Source organism: Rhinolophus ferrumequinum, chromosome 17 (assembly GCF_004115265.2).
Source record: "Rhinolophus ferrumequinum isolate MPI-CBG mRhiFer1 chromosome 17, mRhiFer1_v1.p, whole genome shotgun sequence".
Classification (NCBI taxonomy): Eukaryota; Metazoa; Chordata; class Mammalia; order Chiroptera; family Rhinolophidae; genus Rhinolophus; species Rhinolophus ferrumequinum.
This window is the reverse complement of record NC_046300.1, coordinates 3,099,499-3,117,553: the sequence shown is the minus strand read 5'-3', so window position 1 is coordinate 3,117,553 and position 18,055 is coordinate 3,099,499. Positions and strand designations below refer to the sequence as shown.

The following is an 18,055-nucleotide window of genomic DNA, read 5'->3' as shown; positions in this document are numbered from 1 at the left end:
TGAGGTCAAACACAAGTGGAAATTAGACCATCTTTTTTGTCCCTCTAATGTGATGGAAGGAAGCATCTTCAGATTCCCTCTTCTTGCCTGGATACATATACGTGCTCAGTGAGTGTCTACAGAAAGTTAAATATACGGGGGGGGGGCAAAAATATGTCCACAAGTGGACACTTTGGTCAGCGTTGCTCAAGCAAGAAGTTCACCGTCATCAGAAGGGTCTGGAGGCTGATGGGAACCACTGTGAGCACCTCTTACAAATGGAGAAGTCAAACGTGAGTTGTATTCATTGTTTGTTACTGTGATATAGTGAGTATTGCAATTTTAATCGTTTTTTCCTTTCTTAAAAAAGTGTTACATTTTTTTGCACCCTCTGAATGTTGAAAAAGAAAAAAAAATCAACAATGCATCCCTTTCAATAGCTGTATAAATCACGTCTAGCAACTTTAGTGGCAAATTCAAGTTAAAATAGTATATGTTGGTCAAAGCAGTAACTACACCTGTAGTTTATTAAACTGACTCGGCTACAGTAAAATATATTTATTTACTGAGTTCTGGGTGATTAACTTCATATTTATACCTGTAACATAGGAGTTCTTAAACCTGACCTCTACAAATTGATTATTATGAGACACAGTAGGGTCTGCAGCAAGCTTTGCAGGAAGTTCAACACACTTTGCTCTAACCATCTCCTTAGGTTCCTCCCTAAACACTCACACTGTAGAACCTTGTGTTTTCTCCCTCACCAGGGAAAGGCCCCTGAGTTAACTTACACTAGAGGATGTAAACTATACGGGTATGGATTTGATAGATGCCTCTAGCATCAATCATTTATAAAAAAAATAGTAATATTTAAAATCGGTGACATGTGGCGACACTGGGCCCACAATCCTGCATGACAACAACTTTGGGTGGGACCCTTGCTCAGGGTCCTGAATGGCCCCCATGGATTCTCTATTTTCTGACACCTGGTTTTCCTCACTCATTCATGTTTTCAGTCTGGTCTCCTCAGGCCTTCGTTTTGGTTCTGGGCCCTCAGCATAGACCTGGGTTGTGGCATGTGCACAGAATCTGAAGAACAATTCCAGGGTGACCCTCCTGCCGGGAAAAGTGTGCCACACGTTCTGGGAATTCCAGGCTATTCCTACTCACTGTCGTGACAGCCACTCTCTCCTGGGTGACCCTGCAGCCGGTCAGAGGAGAGTCAGACAGAAACCCACAGACCACTCCAGACCTCAGATGCCATCATTTCATGTCACCGGTTCCCCATTCGCTAGGGTGGCCATCCTGCACACGCAGGAATAACCTGCGCAGGGTCCCTTGCATGCCACCATGCCAAGTTCTGCTATATTCGATAACTGAATCGAAAATTGCTTATCAAAAACAAATTTTTTTTCAGAAAAGCAGTTTGTCAATTTAGTCTTGTCCTAAGCAATTATATTTGTAAAACGATGTATTTTATTTGCTAGCTACATGTTTCTTCCTTTAACACATCCATTAAAAACGTCTATGTATTCGCTACCTAAAGTGACCAAACGTTCCTCCGGAGGTATTTGCCTCATCACACTTTAGGAAAAGCTCCCACTGGAAGCCGAAAGGTTACAAAACAGATACTTCGGAGGAAATGTCAGAGCTCTATCCAGACTTTCCAACTAGCTCCTAACTCTACCTTTCAGATTATGTGGAACTTGAAAACTGTCATCTATATACGCAAGGATGTTTCTCAAGTGAAATATTTCATTCTATCTCTACATGAACATTCATCTTGAATATTATTTCACATTATGAAAATAATTTGGAAAAAAGATATGACTGTAACCAATGTGTCATTCAGTCATGGCTCTTGACACATGTTAATGATGTGCTAAGATTTTAGATGCGTGTACACACACACACACACACACTCACACACACTCACTCACACACTCTCACACACACACTCACTCACACACACCCATCATTCAGATGCCGAGCCTGTGCCTGCACACATGGTTTGCTCTCCCCCGGGAGTAGTGGTTGTCCCCCCCGCCCCCACCAGTGGCTCCACACATCTGGAAGGGGGACAAACACACAGAATTCTAAGCAGCTCGGAGGCTAAGTTGTTGAAAGTGACGGTGTGTGATTAGTGACACAACTCATTTAGAAGCTCACGTCCAGCAGACAAGCGTATTTATAGAAACGTTGGAGAGACCTAAACGGACTCTTCTGGACACGATTCTCGGTAGGCGGAGAGTGAAGTGAAACGATTTCAAGAACCCACTGAGGATCGTGGTGCACTAACCTGACATAAGAACTTTAAATGTGTTTCCTGGGCAGTTGAAGTGATTTCAGAAAAGCAGCCCCCTGGGGCTCCGCCAGCCCACCCCGTCTCCCGGGAGCCTTTGGGGTATCGCAAATAAACATTTGGGGGTGTTGAGGGGTGAGATCGAGATCGGAAACAGAAACTGAGAGAAGCACCCACCAGTGTAGACAGCTACACGATTTCCACATACACTTGTTAACACCCACCACACTAGGCATAACGCGTGCACACACGACTTCAGAAACCCTCGTTACAGTAAGACAAGCTACCACGGTGCCCTCATACCTACTTCACTGAAGGGAAGCATGTTTGGAAGGTGTGTAGGGGCAGCACAGCTAAGAGCCAGGAGCAGTCCTTTTCCTCGCATCTCCTCACTGATTTGAATGTCTCAGTCATGGGGCGGTAGCTTAGCGAGGCCCAGGCCAACTCTCTTTGAATTTGCCCCAGCGGCGGCCTTACCCTTGATATTTGCAGTCACTCAACAGCTTCCCTTTGTAGCATCAGCCGTCTCCTTCCAGCATAATCGTACCCTCACTCCTCTATTGCCTTATTTACATTTTTTTTCTCTGTGGAGCATTCAAATTTCTATCCCTTGATATAGGGTTTCCTTCTGGCAAGCCTTAAATCTGTCTCCTTCAATCCCCCTTGCCACCTGCCTGGCATAGTCAGCTTCTCTAAATCCTGTTCAGAGCCTCAGAATCTGTGTGTTTTATATGGAGCCATCCAAGTGCCGTATTTCTCTGCAGCTCCTTCTGATGGGCTCCTCTCAATAGTCATCATGTTCCTTCCTTGAAACAGAGACATTGCAGGCCAAGATGCAGCAGGGCTCAGAGTCCGACGTTGGAATGCAGGCGAGGACGTGAAACCACGCGTGAGGGTGTGAAACCACGCACGAGCCGAAAGCCAGGTCGAAGCGCGCTTTATAATTTCACCTTTTTAAAAAACTACCCAATAAAACAGTCTGACAAACCCTAATTAACTAGGTGATATTGGCTCGGAAATCTCAGGTCATCACACACACTGGTCTGAAACCAAACGCAGCGCCCTGAGCTGCTCGGGAACTCTAAAGCCAAGGACTGGAGACTCACACATTATCCAACATACCCGTCCCCATTATATCTCGCGCATAGAAATAGTCTGTAAGCACAAAATCGTCGTGGTCATGGAAGGATGTACGACTATAAAACAGGAATTATTTCACATTACTAATTCCACTTACAACAGGGCCGGATGCTCAAAAGCCAGGATGTCTACCCAGTTTTATAAGACTTGGGAAATTAACTTTATATTCTGCACGGATCACATCAAATAGAGTCTACAAGTTCAATAAGGAATAAAATTAATATTCAAACTCCAGGGTAGTAACCACATATACAGAGGTTTCCTAATGGTAAAATTCGAGAGAAAATTTAATATTCCAACCTACATTTAATAGCTGCCATAACACGACCCTGTTCTGGAATGAGAAGTACAGCATGTGCGCGCTATTACTGTCATCAAATGGCTACTTATCATCCATCTTTGAGTACACCAGACGTGAAAAATATATCTGAATATTGTCAACTATTAAGCAGAGTATCGGCCTGCAATTATTTTATGCCATTCCAGCTCTCCAGCCAATGCGTATTTTTATTTCCTATAATGGGGGGAGGGTCGCAAATCACCACCATCCTTGTGCTACAAACACCAATTCTGAAATTAATGGAGCTTCTTTCAGTACTTGTGGTGAAGGTGCTCAAATGCAGTTTACTCACAATTTGATCTGAGCACATTCAGACGGCCCAGACTCATTAGTGGTGGGTCGAGTAACTTCATCTTTTGTCACTTTTAACTGAGAGACTTCCCTAGTGATAAGTAGTTCTGAGAGCAAGCAGTGGATCATAAAGACATTTTTCCATGAAGTTTTCGGTTAATCTCACTTGAAGTCCACAAAGTTGCTCACCTGAGTCTGTCATCAGGTATGTGTTTCTTAATGAAATCATTTATGGCTTTTATTTTCCATACTGTTGAATAAGACTTCATTTCTTGGGGGGAAATATAATCCTTTGGTACACTTTTATTTTTTCCTTTTTAAAAATCTAGCTCTTTCATATCCTGTGACATTGAAGTGGACTCTCATTTGTGAATGTTTTTTGTTTAATTTTTAAATTAAATGTTGTTAGTTTATCACATTATGATGGATCCTGCTTAATTACCCTCAATTTGAAATGTAAATTATTCTCTTACTTTAAAAAAGGACACGGGTAATGTCTACACACATACATACACCCCCATAAGTTTCAGGGTCCTCGTGCACACGTGCCCAGTACTAAGAAAACGTGACACACAGAGCAGTTTGTCAGTGTCTCACTCCTCAAAGACCTCTCAAAGCAGACGGGGCAAATGACCAGGTTATACAAAAGAACAAAACCCCAATTTTGTTTCTGACATCAGAACAGCTCACTGATGAAAAAAGGAGAGAGGGAGGCAGGGGGACAGGGACCAGGGACCTGGCAGAGAGGGAGGGGACAGGGGTAGAGAGAAAGGAGGGAGGGAGGGAGGGGAAGGAGGGACAAAGGGAGGGCGAGGAAGGAAGAGAGGAATAAAAAACAAAGAATCCTAGTACCTAACATTTCGTTTCCGATGACAATTATGTCACATTTCATTCAGTCCCTGTCATGCAGGGTCTCTGGTCCCGCTCCCCGCACAAGAACGCAGGACATGGTGAGGCCAAAAAGGAACACCCACGGAGCCATAGGTAGGGGAGTCATACCACTATACTCTCGCTGGCGGCTGGGTTGGAGACACAGGGAGCAGGAGCCACATCAGCTGCAGTCCACAATCCGCTCGCTAACCACACTTACTAGCTCAGCCACGGCAGTTATATCAGTGGCCAATGGCTAACTAGCCACAGCTGACGGCCAACCAGTCAAAGCTGATGACCATTTACTACCTGAGCCAGCACCTTTCCCCGTGAGGCCGAGAGCCTGGAAACTGCTGTCTGAGACGGCTCCACAGCCCTAAGCAATTTCAAGGGCTTTTGAGGAGTGGATGACAGGTTAGAATGAGGGGTCATGAGATCATAGTCTTTCCTGACCTGGAAAGTCTCTCAGCAATCATCCCTCCCTTAGCAGAGGGCTAAGAAGGCCCAGAGAGGCGCAGCGGCTTGTTGGAGCCTGCACTGCAACGGCACACAGGCTGAGCCGAGCAACCCCTGCCCCTGCACAGAAGCTACGGGGTGGAGGCCGGGCAGTGCAGAGTCAGGGCTCACGCCTGACATTACAAGCACCTGACATTTCAGGGTTCCTGAGTTAGTTCATTCTTTTCACTCCGCCACATTCTCCTTTGAACTTCCTGGGGACACAGTTCCCAGGGCTTCCGTCCTCACCTCCCATTGGCTGCCCCTACCTGCCCAGGAGGGAGGGTGCAATCTGTGTGCCCAGAGGGCCTGCTGACAAGGGCTGCTGGGGACATTAGGTGGGGGCAGAGAACTCCCATTTGCAGAGGCCCAGGCCCAGGCTGCTGTGTCCCCTTCGCAGGAAGTTCTCGCTTTGTTCAACCCCAGCACCTCCTGCTTGCTGAGGGGGTAGTTGGAACAGCACAGAAAATGCCCAAGGCTGCTGGGTAAATGTGCCTGCATGCAAACACCCACAGAGACACCGCTTTTTCACAGACCAAATTTAAGACTTTTCCTGTGTTTCCTTTTATCACACTTTACTTTTATCTGGAAGACCCATCAAATCACCACATGGCTGGCGTTAAAAGCACCTCTGACAAGGTGTATGTGACACCCACCTGGCTTCCTCTCTGCCCAGTGGCTAGACCCTAAAACTACCCCCTGAAACATCCAGCCCTCTTTCTACAGATTAAACACACCTGGGGAGACAGTGTCCTGGAGTTTTAGAAAAGGATGAAAACATTTTGAAAGTAAAAGGAACATGCTACAAATCTTGAAAATATCTCTTGGAGCTTTGCAGTGACCAGCTACAAAAAAATGTTTAATATGTGAGTTGAAATTTCTAAACGTTTGGAAAATAAAAATAAAAACTCAACTACTTCAGGAAAATACTAAAAAGCAAAAGTTCCTGATACATTAAAAAAAAAAAGAGGAATTCAGGAGTCAGATAAAGAAAATGAGAATTCAAAAGCAAACAGCATTTACTAAATTAGGTGGACACAAAACAAACATTTGTCAGAAAAAAGCAGGGGACCTGGACTACCTCTGTTTCTGTTGTTGTCATCATTAGAAACAAGATCCCGTCTTTGCAGGACCCTATATTTGCACTAGTTAGGAAAATGCCAACAATTATTTAAAATCCAGCTGAGGCTTCCTTAGTCATGTCACTCAGCCTGTTTGGGAAGAAGGAGCAGTGTGCTAACCATCATCACTACAGGGCTTTGTTTCACATTTCAGTGTTTTCGCCCTTAGAGCACACTTCCTTCTTTCAGGCAACAGGTTTCTCCACAAAGACAGCCCCAGGACCATTCGCTGCCCAGAGGGGCCACAGCCCTTCTCATCTGTCCTTCCTGGTTTGTTAGCATCTCCCTTCCACACCTCCAGCCCTGACAATGCCTGTGGGCAGGGAGACACCCCGGTATTCAGTCTCCCTCTCTCCCTCTCTTGTGTTCCCCTCAAGCAAAGCTAATGAGCACACACTGGTCCTCACCAGGAGACACTTTCACACGCTGTGGTTTTTCTCAGCTTTGAGACTATTCTGAAAAATTCTTTCCACCCTGGAAATGACAGCCTCCTCGGCTGCAGGTTCTCGAGTGCAGTGAGGGAGTCGGATTCCCCCTGCCAGGTAGGAATGATTCCGGGCTCTTTGGTTCACTCAGCTCTGGCCACGGGTTCAAGTGGTTCTGGCCTCGTCTCTTCCCATTCTATTCTCCCCCCAGCTCAACTCTTCTACTTTCAATCCAGGAAGAAGGGTGATTTATATGTAGCCGAGGGAAACCTGGACACTAATTCCCACACCCCTTTACACAGTGATAACAATCTTTAATTTCACTCAGCCATTGATCATTGGAAAGTCACCATGAAAACATCATTAACAATATTAATTTCTAATCTCGTTTTTATGATCAATTCATCTCTCAGGGATAACAAATATTAGTTTGACAGATTGCATTTGGAGACACATGAAAGATAAATGAACCCGGGTTTGAAGTGATATGCTTCGCTTTTCAGAACTCAGATCGCTTCATAAACAGTAGTGCACTCAAAAGCACAAATGAGCTAAACAGACATTCTTAGTTTTAAACACTATCCTTTGGAGTGAAAAAGGAGGTACACCGTTTACATTGGCACGTATTTCTAACAGTTCTTCTCCCCGACCCTGGCAAAGTTACTAAAAGGCATGCAACTGAAAAACAACGAACTTTCCTGCTTCTGGTTTCTCAGAGGCAGCAGAGAGCCGCAAGATAAACTGTCTTAAATAAACTCTGGAAATACTGACACTTGCTTCTTTTCTATAAAAGTGAACGCAGATGAGGTCTTTACATACACATTACTTTTACTTCCGTCTTTCTTGTGCTCGCCAGAGATAGAGAAGATAAATACACGCTCTGACCATCCTGAGCGCCACACACGGGGCACCCATGCTTCCAGATGAGAAACAAAGCCAATAATTTTTAACTCCTATAAAAGCATTCTGAAAGGTCTCTGCTTTCCTTGTATGAATCAATTATAAAAGAGATCTGACAGCAACAGCAAGCTCTAAATACATTACACTCTGTCTCGGCCGCCTGATTCAACAAAGAGCTATGGAACAGAAAATGCAATGCAGCCTGCAAAGTCACATTCCCAGGAAGCTGGAGGGAGGAGGGGGCCCAGTACTTACAGACTGTAGTGTCCCAGTTTCGCTGTGCGTGTCACAGCAGATCACACAGTGGTTTCAGCTCAGCAAGCCCCTGCGTCCACTCCACTGCTCACCCCAGCCGACCAGCCCCGTGTGGATCGCTTAGGCAGCTGGGAGATAATGGGACCATATTCTCAGCTGGGACTAGAGATGCTGAACTGCGCGCCGCGTGGCTCTCCGCCAACGATAATCAGGGAGGACCCAGCTTCGCGGCTGCGTTCCCCCAAAGGGTGGACATAATTAGCGCAGGAATCAAAGACGCACCCCGGGAGCATCACAGCCCTGGAACTGGCTCCACTCACATTGAACCTGATCAGGAAATCAAGCTGCTGCCCGATCAGATGTGCTCAACCTTTCAAACGCACAGGGGCGTGCACAGCTGTTTATAGATTTCAAGGGAGGGGTAGCGAGGAAGGCTGCCTTCCCAGTGGGCGATTTCTGTCAGCCCTCAGCTAGAGAGTGTAATTGCACTGGGTGTTTGGTGCAGGTGGTAGGTTTGCCCTGGGATCGGGTTTGTCTGTTCGGGATTCCCGCAGCTCCCAGGAAGGTTACAGGCTGCAGCCACGTTCTCCCTGTGGGTTTTATGAGACACGCATGTATATATTCTTTGCAGGTCTAGGCTTCGGGGAGACTGGTTGCACTAAAGCTGGTCTCCATGGGGACATGTTAAGGCCCCAAAGATATGCTTCTTCTTGAGCTCTAGGCGCTCAACGCAGAGGTGACATGGAACTGAAAACAGCAAGCGCTACAGAAGGAATGGTGATGTGTCTTCCGATTGCATAACTAAGAGAACTCTCCGTGGTTGGCGTGGTGATGTGTTCAGGAGTTGCTAGCAGGGGACCCTGACATGCTTCGTTTGGCGAGGGAGAGGTTTCAGAGTTGGAATATGAACACTTTCAAACAGAACAAGTGTCCTGCACTTGCCCAAAGCAGCGCTGCTCTCGCGTCTGTCGTATAGGCTACCTGCCAGCCCCTGCAGACATCTGTCCACGTACGTCCACCTTAGTTAAGCAAGCCTGGATTAGGGCTGAAACACGTTCCATTCCACAGCAAGGAGACGCATCTCCTGTGTCACTCATTAACAGGCTGGGATTGGGCACCCAGGTCATAATTTTTAGTTCTACATCACACAACGCCCCCCCCCCCCAAGTAGTTAATTAGCCTGTGTGGGAAAGGGAGCCCAGGTTTAGGGGGTCAGAAAACCTGAGTTCTAATCCTCACCTTGCTACTCCAATAAGGCAATGTACAGTATGCCACTTCACCTGCCAGAGCCTATCTGTTCTTCCCTGTACAACAGGGCCTGCGTCCAGGTGTCTGAGGCCCTCACAGTTATGACCTTCTCCTATCGTTCTAGTGGCCTTTGTGGGAAGGGCGCTTACCCCTCAGCACAGTCACCAGAGTCCCGGGAATGAAATCAAAGGAAGATTTTCTAAGTGTCCAAAATGCAGGGGTCTCGGTCACCTTTAGGGGTGCCATGATAAACTGGCTAAGAAGCTGCTGCTTTCAAGAACTGGAGGCATGGTGCTCAGTGAGTAAATTATAAATGTGTGGAAGGGAAGAAAGAGACAGGTTGGGCAGAAGATGGTTTTAGCTAATTCTACAGAAACTGCGTCTGTCTCAGAGTAAAAGCATCGGGATCAAGAGACAAAAGTCGGCAGAAGTTTTGTCTTCATGGCGCCAATCCCCAGACTACTTCCATATGTGGACAAAGTCTTTTTATTTATACACTGGACCGTTGTGTATTCCCTTCTCATACTCCCACTGTGCAAATGCGGAGAAAGACGGGGCTTCTCCTCACTTTGCCAGTTAGGTCATCGTGTGTAGAAAAACATGTATCATCAAGGTCAAGGCAACTCACACGGCCTTAGGGTTTTGATACTGGTCTTGGGGAATGAAAGGATGATGGGCTGACACTTTTCATGATGCTTTACTCAATCACTAGAAAAGTCACTCACCCAAAGGAAATAGGATTTTGTAAAAGATGCACGCTACCAGACCTTTGCGTGTCCACTACACTCAATTATCCCAAAGCAGGTACAAGGCCTCAAGAAGATTTATCATCACTTCTTAATAACGACAACACACAACGGGGAGAAGTGATGAAACCATGTAACTACATTTCTGAAAAGTTTTACTAAACTTTCGTGTTGGTTCAACATGTTATTTTCCAAGTATTTTCATTCCACTTTCTATAAGGAAATCCGTTCCTTTATTTCTCTGGGTGTTGCGGCAATTTGGTGTACCTTGTAAAAGGACCGGCACAAATTTCAGACCTGTTATTTTCATCTGGTTCAATCTTTCCTGAGACTTCACGCAGCTCAGGTGAGATGCTGACAAAAACAGGTTAATTAAACAGCAATTGCGCAGCGCAGTCACATTCGCCATGTATTGCCGAAGCAAGTGAAAAGAAGGGCAAAGTAAAATACTAACGTGTTTATTCAGTGATTCATCGAAATAGTTTAATTGGTGTAAAGCTGTATTCAGCCTCTGTTCGCCGAGTAATTACTTTGATTCATCTTTGATTACGTTATGTGACAGTTACTTCGACATCATGTGACGTGCACTGGTGTCTCATGGTAGGTACTAATTACTAACTAAACATTTCTAACTTCCATCAATTCTTCGTATATTTTTTTCCCTGAGACAAACCACTTAAAATAAGCAGTGGTTTATCATAAAGGCCTGAATCTGGGAATGTATATATTTTTTTCTTTTAAGATCAAAGCCAAAATTAATGTCAAAATAACCATAGCAGGGAGAGAGAAAGAGATGGAAACAGACCAAAACGATCAGGAACTGCAAACAAGAGAAAGTGTTCTCACAAAGACAGGAGAACCTGATACATTTACCCCAGAATGCATTTCAAAAACCAAAATAGGTTTTGCATGGAAATTGCAAGAAACTGCCTCTTTTTGGGACTCTGAAGAGTCTGCAATTTTACCCATACGCTTGTCAAAGTAAATAAGAACCTGGGGAAAGGGATTCTTTCTGGCTATAAGACCAGATTCAGCAAGTTAAGTACAGCTCTGAGCCTCAGCAAATCTACGCGCAAAATGAAAGTTATGGCAACAATTTTCCATCAGGTTGAGGCTTAATCAATATTTTTTAATGCTTTAGAATCTTCAGCAGTAAGTCACTCGACGTGCATACAATTGCTCATTGCTTCTTCTAGAAAATGTTCGTATTTCCTATTTCTTGCCTTTCTCACTAAAACTCAGAGTCAAAAGCTGAGACAACTGTGACATTTCTCCAGCTGAGAACAAAATTTCAAAAGGATGGATGGCTCAGAAATCTCTGCCTAGGGCACCCACTGGAATGACAATTGAAGCAGCCTGACTGGACTTTCTTTTCCAACCAAAAGGGATGGAGTCAGTGATAAAATAATAAAGAAGCAAGCCAAAAGCAGGGGTCCACAAGAGAAAGTGTGTGGCCATATCCATTTTCTAGGAAGAAATCAGATTCTTGTAACAATGACCGACTGAGACCACAAAATTAAAACAGTGTGAAAAGACAATAGCCCATTTTGAAAATTATGGCTCAATGACACCAAATTGACCTATAAGCTGGATACAATGCAATGTCTCAATATTTACCACAAGCATCTCAGAAATTTGGAGTCACCATCAGCAAAAAGTGACTATTAATTGTGCACACACATGCATGCTGATTTGTGCATGTGTGTGGGGGGGTGGGGAGTGTGTGTGGGGGGGTGGGGAGTGTGTGTGGGGGGGTGGGGAGTGTGTCTGGGGGGGCTGGAATCTGAAATGTATGTAAACTACATGATGTAGCCACATGATCCATACGTGGATTATGTAATAATATATAACTTTAAAGTATACGTATGTCCGCCTTTATGCTAAGTGATATATTTGGGTCTTTGCAATTTTTAGAGTTTGTAATGTTTTTTTGGGGAGGGGGTGACATTACCGATTTATTCTGAACAGCGCACAATGCAGAGGGATGACTTTTGCCCAGAGACAAATTCTTTTCTGCCACAGGCTTTCATTATATCAAGTGCTTACTATGTTCAGAGATTGCGACTCACTTTACACAGATTATCTATTTTAATCTTCACCAGGACCCTCTGACGGAGGTGTCATTACTCTTCCCATGTCACAGATGAAGACACTGAGAACCAGAGACATTGAGTAAGCGGCCTAAGGGCTCCAAGCTGGTAAATGGCAGCTTTATTTCTTGACCTTAACTATGCAGAACAGTTATTTTTCTTTGTTGACAATTTTTTTCTTTCCAATCATGTTTACAACCAAAAATGGACCCAAGAGTATTTGACTGCAATAAACCAGTGGCTCTAACTCTGTAATTTTAAAATAGGCTGGTATAAAACAAAGCAAACGTATTAAACCTTAAAAGTGTTGGTCAGGGTTGATCTTAAATATACATGTAATAACTTAGAGAGCACCCAATTTCCACTTGGTCATCCCCGATTCCCAAATTTCATTTGGAAAATATTCAAACTTACAGAAAAGGTGAAAGAACGGCACAACGAGTACCCATATGTTTTCTGGCCTACAACTAATGGAAAGATTTTGAGGTTTGCTTTGTGTTTTTATTCCTTCTCCCCTCTCCTTCCCTCCTTCCTCTCTCTTGCTGTAAACAACCTCCCCTCCCCAAATCATTTGAGAATAAGGAGTGGACATCATGACACTTGATCTTTAAATAATTCTCCTAAGAATTCACCAAAAAGTGTTATTTTTCCAGTTTTACTGAGGTTTGAGAAATAAAACTGTAAAATATTTAAAGTATACAATGTTCTGATTCACCAAATAATGCTTTTCCAAAGAACAATGACTTTCACCTACATAATCACAATGTAATTAACCCATCCAGGAGCTTTAACACTGACACAAAACTCTCACCTAGTATGTCGTCTGTGCACAGGTAACCCTGGATTCCAGTGCATTACCTTAGGAGGTAGGCACTGCCAGTTTGTCCGGGCAGCGGCGCAATTACACTTCATCACCGGACTTCTCTTTTATAAATGCAAAAGTCTCATTTCACTTTTGTAACTAGTAAGAAACCTCTGGGGATACTTTGAGACCATAATCATATCCTTTTTTCTAATAACCTTTCACCCGGTCATTGTAGCATACATCAATAAACCTCCACTGAATCAATTTTTAGAATGATAGTTACAAAACACCTGGATTCGGAAACCTCAATAATCTGCCAATTTCTTTGCTTAAAGGATCTCGACCCACTCACTCAAGCGTCTCACACACCATCAAAGTCACGGTGGTGATGATGCCACTTAGGAAACACTGAGCTTGTGCAATTTGTCAGATGCAGAGGCCAGTGACAACTCATCATGCAATTCATGAAAATGTATCATCACTTCTAGAACCCATGAAGATGGGAGGAAAAAACATGAAATTAACCACTTTTCCTTTGAGAGAAAGACGGAAAGCATGAGGATGAGTCTGGACATCACTCTTCCTGGTAATGTCTGAAGTTGAATAATGAGACCTTCCTCTCCGTATCCACTAATGCTAAAAATACCACACTTATCAGCGGAGGGTGAGTGTCAGCCTCTTCAGAACGTGCTCTCCACGGAGAAGCCAATAAGTTCCTTCCAGACATTTTAAATTGTGCCATTTATTGATTTCTAAACCATGCTATTTCGTTGCAGCATTTTTCAACTGGAAATGAATAAAAAATGAAAAGCGCTGGTTGAAATCCATTCTCCACCCTGGAGTGGGAGTGCACTTTCCAAAACAGAAATCTGAGCACATGATCCTCTTGTTTAAAAGCCTTCAGGGGGCCTCAATCAACCACCGGGTAAACCCAGACACTACCGATTCATGCCAACGCCCCTCTCCCAGGACCTCCCGGGCCCCCTGATTGGGGCTTTATAGCCCATTCGTCAACAGAAATTTCCCTCTTCTTTCCTTGAAAATTCCCTGTTATTTTTTCCTTCCATGCAAATATATTTTCTCCTTTGCCTGTGTGCTTCCCCATCCCGACCACCTTCATCGCAAAGTACTTCCAATGTTTACTTGTGAACTCTGACAGACCTTTTAGAAGTAGGTCAAACTGTCAGAGATCACAAGTGAACTTTCTGGAATCAAACAGCCTCGTGTCCTGGATGCCCCACTTACTGTGTGCTTGAACAAGTTACTTTACTTCTCTCTGCCTGACTTTCTACAGAACGATGATAATGATAGTAACCATGTGTCATGTGACGATCCATCTATTTATCCCTGTCTCTTTCTTACCCATCCATCAATCCAATGATGACTATTTGAAGATGCAGCATTTCTGAACCCACTCTTTCCCCCCACCCCATCACTCCCAGCCCCCAGGGAGAACTTCGCGTGTTGTCTTTGGGTTCACAGGATACTTGGGCACACTGCACTGTAATCATCTATTCATGCAAGCGTTCCCTTTTCTCAACTATGGCTTCCTTACGGCAGATAACATGTCTCATTCAATGTCCCTTACTTACCATCTCGCTCAGTGTGGCAGCTCAATACATGTTTAAAGAATGTATGAAGGGTTTTTGTGCACATGCTGCAGATACAAAGCTAGGCGACAGTATGGTTTTCATCAGGTTCTTGTATAATTTGACAATTCAGTAATGAGTATTAACAATGACAGGAGGAATAATAATAAAAGCACGGTTATTAAGATTTATGAAAGAGCTGTCATGTCAGAGTCAGAACACAAGGTTCTCTCCTGACTTGGTCATTTATCAGTTAAGCATCCTCATTTTCATCTGGAAAACGAAGGTGAACTTCTAGCAAACACATGTATTACCTGATCTCGGTGTGGGGTCGGGGGGGGGGGGGAACCCAGCTAGAGGAAGAGATGAAGCTGGTGGTCGAGGGCCCAGTAATGAGCCATAGAGCTGGCTGGGACGTCAGCTGCACGCCACTAGGTGTCATTCATGTGAAAGCACATCCCGGAATCATGTGAGAAAGCATCTGTGGGTTCTGGGAATGAACGTGAACCCCTCGCGGGGACAGGTGAGGTGTGGAACTGAAACTTTAAGACCTCTGCCCCAAACAGGGCCACTGGAAGTTCTGCACCATGTGAGAGATGGGAAGTAGGAAAACTCCACCCCCAGTACATGCACATGGTAAAGAAGTGTGTTATCTCGAAACGTCACAGCGGGGCACATGCTACCTAATGCCCCCGCCACCCCCAAATATCCAAGCCCTGATCCCCAGAAGCAGTGACTGTCATTTAACATGGTGAAAAGTACTTTCTGGATGTAACAAATTTAAAGAGCTTAATAGGGGGAGATAATTCTGGATTATATAGGCGGGCCCAGTGCCATTACGAGTCCCTATAAGATGGACACAGGAGGATCAACAACACAGGCACAGAGGCAACGGGACAGCAAAAGTGGAGAGCGAGCGGAAGACGCTCCGCCACTGCCTTGTAATGTGGACGACGGAGGGCACACTGGGGGTGACAGGGGTCTCCAGACCTGGGAAAGGTAGGAAACAATCCCCACTAGTCGGCAGAAGGAACGCAGCCGGCAGACTCATTTCAGACTTCCACTCTTCAGAACGGTGAGACGATAACTTTATATTCTTTTACGCCACTAAATTTGTGGTGATTTGTTACAGCAACAATAGGCAACTAATACAAAGGTGAGAACACAAAGTTAAGTTTAACTTCAGTCTGCACAGAGGTAATCCATATTCATATTGCCTTGGGTCGTCCCGTAGTCTCCAGGTGAAATGGTAAAACAAACACAAGGCAAAAGCCGATGAATCCATTTGGAACCCAGCAGAAATGAATTCCGTCTTTCTATATAGGGCTATGCGGACCATCGTGAGGACTGGGGGAGGGGGGTTGTCTCCTGTAGTTAACACAAAACCTGTGAAGGATACACCACCCGAGGAAAACCAACAGGAGGGACAAAACAGAAGCTGCAACTGAGAGCTGGCATACAAAGAACTAAAAATAACAGAAGCATCTGCAAGACATGATAAACTAGGTACTTAAGATTATTATAGAAATAATAACTCAAACTTTTACAATTAAAAAATCTACACATTTTGAAGGAAGAAAACTGGATTTGGAAAAGTGGGACCTGGGGGAATTTTCCGCAGTGACGAGACTCTTCTACGTCGACAGGCATGATGCTACATGACGCCATTCTATGTACAAGCAAAGCAAAGAATCATCAACTCATCACCAACACATTTCAGTGAATGTAAATTATCCTTCATTAGATAAAACGAAGCAAATCCTAAAAGATAGACCATTAAATTAGGTTGCAGAAGTAGGTTCATGAATTAAGTGTCAAATCTGAGGAAATAACAGAGAATACAAAGACTGAAATAAAGTAATAAAAAAATACGGAAAAGATCTGAATGAGAAGGGAATTCTGAAACAGGAAATGCAGCAGACAACAATATTTAAATAGAAATGGACTAGAATGTTTCAGATTCGATCAAAGAAAAAAGAAACACACAAGAATGTAGAGAAGGCTCAGTTACCTACAAATAAATAACAATTAGACTGAAAGTAGACTTCTCATCAGAAGGAAGGGGCAAGAACAAAATGGAACGATACTGTTTTCAAACATTAAGGTAAAAATAAGTCAGGATATAATCTTATATTTATTATCTATTGCCTGCCAATCACTATTCTGGTGCTGATGAGCCAGACAATGAATGGAAACAATTATGGCATTTATATCCTAGGGCAAGAGAAAGACAACAAATAAATAATCAGTAAGCAATTCATTAACTACCGTGCTGCCCCGAAAATAAGACCTTGCTGGACCATCAGCTCTAATGCTTTTTGTCTTTTGGAGCAAAAATTAATATAAGACCCGGTCTTATTTTGCTATACTATAAAACTAGGTAATATAATATAATATAATATATATGATATATATGATAAATATAATATATATAATTCTGGGTCTATATATAATATGTATATATAATTACAATGTATATAATTATAATATATATAATTTTTGCTCCAAAAGATGCATTCGATCTGATGGTCCGGCTAGGTCTTATTTTTGGGAAACACAGTATAGATTGGGTTAAATACTCTGGAAGAAATAAAGAGTCATAAAATAGAGAATAACAGATTTTGGCTCTTCAGTATTCAATAGGGTAGGCAATATCAGGAAAATATTAAAGCAGCGACTAATAAGCAACATTAATAGAAAGCATGTAAAAAAAATGCATATGCTATCGTGCTGGCCTAACTTTACCTGGGACCTACGTGCATAAACCCACTCCATCTCCCAAATCACTCCTCTCGAAAAAGGACTAGGATTCTGTGTGTACGCTCAAGAACAAAGGGTCGATGGGAGAATCACTAAAAGCAGGTATCAAAATGTACTTACTGAATTCTGGGTTTTCCAAAGACAAGCTAATGAGCTAAGTCAATTGAAGATGGAAATGCTATGGAAATGCATGTTATGGGGTATCGATTTTAGATACTCTCGGGCCAGTTCACAGGGACCTTAGGTGTCAAGTTAAGGATTTTCTATGCGATGCAATAGGGCTGAGTGTCTATGAACATTTTTGGATTATTGGTGAGAAGAAAATGATGACATGAAACAGTATTAGATGAACACAGTGAAATACCACATGTTCCCACTTGAAGGGACAATGGGAGAGTATCACTCTTGGACTTTCCCCAAGAAGGAAAGGAACATAAGCATCTCAGTTACTTCTGCTCATCTTGCTTCAGAAATCTCCACCTGCAGACAGGATGCCTTCTGTTCTGCTCTCTGACAGGGAACACAGAGCCTGTCCCTTTAGAAAGGGGTCTGGGAGATACAGACTTGTCCAGGTGCACAAGTATCTGTGTGGGTAAATCTGTTCAATTCAGGGGTGAATTACTAGCACTCTGCCTGTCAATAAGTCTATGCCATTTTATTCACTTTATCAGTCATAAGGGTTATGTTTTCATTTCTATT

At 43.6% G+C, this 18,055-nt stretch overlaps 1 protein-coding gene across 8 annotated transcripts in view; it reads right to left on the bottom strand.

Annotated features, from left to right (window-relative positions):
- The window catches only part of CNTN4 (contactin 4), a 795,376-nt gene that overhangs the window by 432,332 nt on the left and 344,989 nt on the right, over window positions 1-18,055 (bottom strand). Inside the window, exon 1 of one of the 8 annotated variants that reach the window (XM_033132997.1) lies at window positions 8,119-8,229. The exons of the other annotated variants lie outside the window; for them this stretch is intronic. The gene's annotated coding sequence lies outside the window, so the exon portion shown is untranslated. Of the gene's footprint in view, window positions 1-8,118; window positions 8,230-18,055 lie in introns of those variants that run through there. 8 annotated transcript variants of the gene reach the window in all.